Source organism: Papaver somniferum, chromosome 7, assembly GCF_003573695.1.
Source record: "Papaver somniferum cultivar HN1 chromosome 7, ASM357369v1, whole genome shotgun sequence".
Lineage (NCBI taxonomy): Eukaryota > Viridiplantae > Streptophyta > Magnoliopsida > Ranunculales > Papaveraceae > Papaver > Papaver somniferum.
Window position 1 is genome coordinate 98,109,566 of NC_039364.1, and position 5,758 is coordinate 98,115,323.

Here is a 5,758-nt window from a genome sequence, read left to right on the forward strand (position 1 = left end):
CAAAATAAAAATTTAAGTTAAGAAGATTTATGAGGCAAGAAAAGTGAAATGAGATCCTATGTCCAGGCAACAGCTAAAATGAGCAAGTTGTTGATATCTTAAGCTAGCATAATGAGCAGGTAGGACCTAAACTTCTCATTCTTGCTCATAAAATTTTCAGAGGATACTTGCTCATAATTTCCAAACCGTTGGGTGTCCTAAACGCTTCTTTGTATTCCTCAATCTGAATAGTGGAGTTATTCCTAGGAACAGAAAATCTTATTAGACGAGTATCATCCACACCATCGTAATGAATTATTCTTCTAGTAAAAAGAAACTCATAATAAGATGTTGTAAGTAAAGAATTTGGATTCATATACTGATTCATAAATTGAATACGATATACGAACTAAAATCGAAGTAATTAGGTTTTTGAAATCACAAAAAATTCCTGAAATCGATAAATTAACATTTTCATCAAATTAAATTAAATAATGAGAATAGGTTATACTTATCTTTCAAATCACTTTGATTGTTAAAATATTCGAATCAACTTGTTCAAATTTGAATTAAATCAGCTTTTCCCCTCAAGTTAATCTTCAAGGAAAGCTACTGTTGATGACGATTCAAGTTATTTAAGTGGAATCGAAACGAGAATTTGTTTATTTGACTCTCAAATTTATATTTCGGTATTGAATTTCCATTCAGACGTCGAGAAGATTAAGTTTTAGGAAAAAAAAAATTCCTTCATTTGAGAGCTGTCTCGAGTCTCGACATTGGAATGGAGAAACTGAAACTGGATCCAGAATAACTTGTCATATCTATGATGGGCATTTTCGTCTTCAAAAAAATCAGTTTTGGACTAAATCGTTAGCGAAAAGATCAACTCTTTTAGAATTAGGTGAATTTGGACCTCCTAGTACTAGGCTTGAGACCACAGGACTAGAGCGTCCAAAGCCCAATAACAATGGTAGTAGATGTTAATTTCTACTTTTAATAATTGTTTCAGATACCTACTAAAAGTAATAAACGACACTTGGAAAAAAAATCCACGCAAAATAACATATCACTAAATACTAATGCTACTGAGACTTCGTCTTGACAAAGTAGAACTAAACCAGTGTTAGTATTTGTTAAGTTGTAATTGCAATATGTATGTACGGTCACTTCAATGAGGCCATAGAAGCTAGATGTATGCAACGGTTGGTGTGTACTTAAGTTTTTATCCCGGGCCACAGTCGGACATAACCAAGCATAAAGAAACTAAGTAAATAAAGCTAATCATAAATATAGGATACCTTATTTTGCAATCATTTTACTTTCTTTATTGAAGCATTATTATAAAAGAGACATACACTCATTGAATCATTTAAAACGATAAAAATGGCTTGTTGTAAGCTGATGGATGATAGCTACTACTTCAGAATTGGACGATGAAGGAGAATAAGTATTTTACTTATTAGTTACTCCTCCCACAGTTCGTTCTGATCTCTGTGTGGGTGCCTGAAGCTGGACTAAGGTTTCCCATATTAACCATAGCTGTTGCGAAATCAGCAAGAAACCGAGCATTGTTTTGACTATATGTTTGGACCAATGCATCTTGTGATCCGTTATTAAACAAGACTTGGACCGAATTTAGTAGCCCGCGCTGAGCCACCAAGTTCTGGAAGTAGGTGTTCTCAAATCGAGTTGGAGTTTGGATATCAAGTGGAGCCAAGTTTTGATCACCGCTACCACTGGTAGAGGGGCAGTTTTCCCTTCGGGTAGTGGCAAATTCTGGATCAATATTGGCTTGATTGTAAATGCGGTGACGGAAACTGGTACAACCAGCTTGACCTATGGTATGAGAACCAGATAGAACAGTCATTTCTGCAGCAGTAAACCCCTTGGCCAAAAACATAGTAACTAAGGTTGATAGACTACTTGAAGGGCCAGGTATTTGGTTGTTTGCAGCACTCTGGATTGCAGTCCTTGCATCTCTTCTTCCTAATGGAAGTGTCCATGATTTCCCACCTTGCTGCAATGCATCGGTAACTAATTTTTAATTACTCAATTATCATTTGCCAAGGTGTATGTATACTAAAATCTGTGAAACCAGATACGTATGAATCCGATACATTATAATATTGGAACTAGAATAATACTGACCAAGGATACACCATCTCTAGCGGCCAGAGCAAGTATATCAGCAAAAGATACAACACCAGCGCAGCTTGCTTCAACCTGTTACTTAATAGTATCGATCACTCCAAACCCACGTGCAGAATTTGCATTTGGTCCCGCGTTCTTCTCTCCAGTGAAAGTCGATGTTTTTAGAAATATTATCTCTACAGATATTATCTTATTCCGTTGGATATATTATACAATCTCCTATCTTGTTTCCTTAGGCATGTATATTCTCCTTTATATTGTAATATTTTGTTGCCTTGTATTTCTCTGTTTGTGTATATAAGAACAGTTTGTATGTATCTCTTTGATATTAAGCAATACAATTCAATTCCCATAATATACATGCCATGACTAATTTTGTCATGGCATCAGAGCTAGGTAAGATCTGAAAACCACCTTCTGTTGCAACACAACTCTGAGATACCAAATATCATTAGCCTTGCACTGTTATCTATCTACTTGCCTTTCGCTTTCTATCTTATCAACAACAGAAACCCTAGCTGCAAATATTGTCTTCTTCAGAATGTCACGAGAAGACTATCAACCCATTACTGCAAAATTCGATGGCACTAATTATAATCATTGGTCCTTCCTTACGAGAAGTTTTCTCAAAGGTAAAGGAATGTGGAAATACACTGATGGTAAAGCCAAACGCCCTAAAGATGCTGAATCGAGTGAACAAGCAAAAGATAAAGATAAGGAACTTGTTGTAGGAGAAAGTCTGGAGGACTGGGAAATCAATAACCACAAGATACTCACATGGATTAGCAACACCGTGATAACATCCATAAGCATGCAACTCACCAGGTTTGAGACTGCCAAAGAAGCGTGGGATTTTCTCTCAAAAAGGTATACTCAAATTAACTTTGCTCAATGTTATAAGCTTGAACAAGATATCAGATCCATGAAACAACAACATGATCAGTCTATTTCTGACTTTCATTCTGAGATGTCAGTTATATGGAATCAGTTGGCTCTTATGGAACCTAACTGGATAGTAGATATTGAGTTATGGGAGAAATATAGGGAAGAATCAAGGCTAGTTCAGCTCTTAATAGCATTGAGAGATGAATTTGAGACTGTTAGAGCATCCATTCTCCACCGATCACCTCTACCAACTGTAGAAACTGCACTTTCTGAACTCATTACTAAAGAAACTAGAAAAAGGATCAAACCTGATATTCCACAGTGCTAGCAGTCCCTTCACGAACAAACTTTAACAACCAATTCAGCTATCAAAAATATCATCGTGATACAACCCAAAGCATGTGTCATAATTGCAAACCAGGACATATAGCCAAAAACTGCACCTTACCACCTAGCACAACAACAACAGATTTGTCACAAGGTTCAACCTCACAACCCCATTGCAATTACTGCAAAGAACCTGGACATACTGTAAGCAACTGCACATCTCCATCTTCTAGGAATATGAGGGAGAAGAGAAGGTTAAATGCATCTGCATACACTCATGCTCCATCCATCTTGGCAACACCAGTTGTTGAGAAAAGTTATGAATCTGCAACACCCGAATATGAGATTTACGGTTGGGAAAATAAGAATTCCCAGCCGTAAACAGTTGCAGAAACTAAATTTTTTTTACCCGAATTTAATCGAATTAGATTTCTTAGTCATTCACAAGCAAAAATAAATAATGGGTTTCCTTTATTTTTATTTTTAGGATCATCAATTTCATCATGATGAAATTATGATCATCATCTTCGTCGTGATTTATGAATGAGAAGAGAAGAAGGAAAAGATAATAGTTTTGTGATCAGCATCATCATGGTAATATCATGATCGTCATCTTCATCATGTTTTGTAAACAAGAAGAATGAGAAGATAATAGTTTTAGTTTTAGTTTTATTTTTATGATCATCATGATTCGGTCATGATCATCATTTTCATTACATTTGTGAATGAGAAGAGAAGGAGAAGGAAAAGATAATTAATTTAGTTTTTTTTTTATGAATAGTGTGATTTTGATTTATTTATGTATAAGGCTAAATTGGACTTTTCATATAGATGAGTGATAGGTATCTAAAACACCTTTATAATTATTTATTGTTTATGCTTTCTTTGCGAGTTTTCTTGTGATATATGTATTTTATGTTTGATTTTTAGTATTTAGGTGCACTGGAGTCATTTGAAGCAAAAGAAGAGGAAATAGGTGCAAAAACGGTATCGCAGTCATTTGTGGTGCAAGTGCTATCTGGATCCCAGTTGAGGATAAGGGACAACCAGTTGAGACTATGAAGAATTTCTATCAACACCCATGAGTGTTGATAGCCGCCCTTACTAATGGACCTAGTTAGGTCGAACTCGGCTGTTTCAAACAACATTTTATTTCTTTATTTTGGTTCAGCTGCAAATAGGGTTCTGTGATGGTGATACTGAAATTGAGATGAGGATCAAGCTGAGATGAACAACTCCGTTCTGAGCCAACCAAAAGAAGAATCTGTTGTTGCAAAACCTAGGATTCTCTGCTGCAGATCGATTAATGGGTTTGTTTGCTGACAAATGAGGTGATGAATGGAAGAGATCAGGGTTTATCAAAGATCAGATTTGGTGATTATGGAATCAATATGGTTGAATTTGGTGGTGCATTTCAAAGCAGAGATGGATCTGTTGGTGGTGATACAAATCTCAGGCAGAGAAAACAAGGGAGAGTTTGATGTGTTGCTGCTGTTTGGTTTGCGACAATCAATTGAGAAGATAATGAATTTTCTGCTGTAATTAGAAGTTAGGGTTGATGAAATTGAGTGATTGAAGCTTCTGGTGATGACAATGATCGATTGGGGAAATGATTAAGCTGGGGTTGATGTTCAAATTCAGAAATATGCGAAGATTTAGATGATGAAATTGCAGTTGGAAGCTGGGTGAACTGATACTGCTGGTAGGAACTAGTGAGATTGTTAGAGCTGGAAATTCAGAGATAGTTGTGGCCTGAGTTAGATAGAATTTGAAGCTACAAATGAGCTGATGCTGCAATTGGTTCTGGTCAGATGGGTGTAGCTCAAATGGGTACATGTGCTGATGGTTTTGCGATGGTTTGAGATGGAATTACAAGTACTGACATTGCAGGTGCTTTGGAAGTGATGAGCCATATCTGAAGTAATGGGTTCATGGCAGGGTATGGTATTCAAGGGAGCTACGGAATGATTTTTGGACTAGATTGGAAATACAAAGAAGAGAAAGTACTGTGAAATGATGTTGCCATGGATGAACTTAGGAAAGACAACCATGGAGGCATGGAATGGGAAGTTAATGGCCTGAGCTGGTATTGATGGTACTGCAATGAAGAGAAGAGGGTGGTGAGTAACAGCTGCAGCTGAACTGAAGTGCAGGTGCAGTTAGATGGAGTTGCTGAGATGGGCTTGTAATGTGAGAACTGAGTTGTATGCAGTTGAGAGCAAGTGCAATACAGGGAAGTGCAGTTTGAGTTAGGTGGTTGTCTTGTTTGCAATTGCAATTGCAGGTGCTGGGTGTGTTTGTGAACAGATGTTGCAGTCAACAAAGAAAGATATGAAGATAGATGTAGTTAAGGGTTGCAATTGATGTTGGTGGTTAAGATGATACTGCAGATGGAGGTGGAATTGTGGATTGGCTA

At 36.8% G+C, this 5,758-nt stretch overlaps 1 pseudogene; it reads right to left on the minus strand.

Annotated features, from left to right (window-relative positions):
• Positions 1-1,438: 1,438 nt before the first annotated feature.
• Positions 1,439-2,697, minus strand: LOC113294971 (annotated as a pseudogene).
• Positions 2,698-5,758: the final 3,061 nt, after the last annotated feature.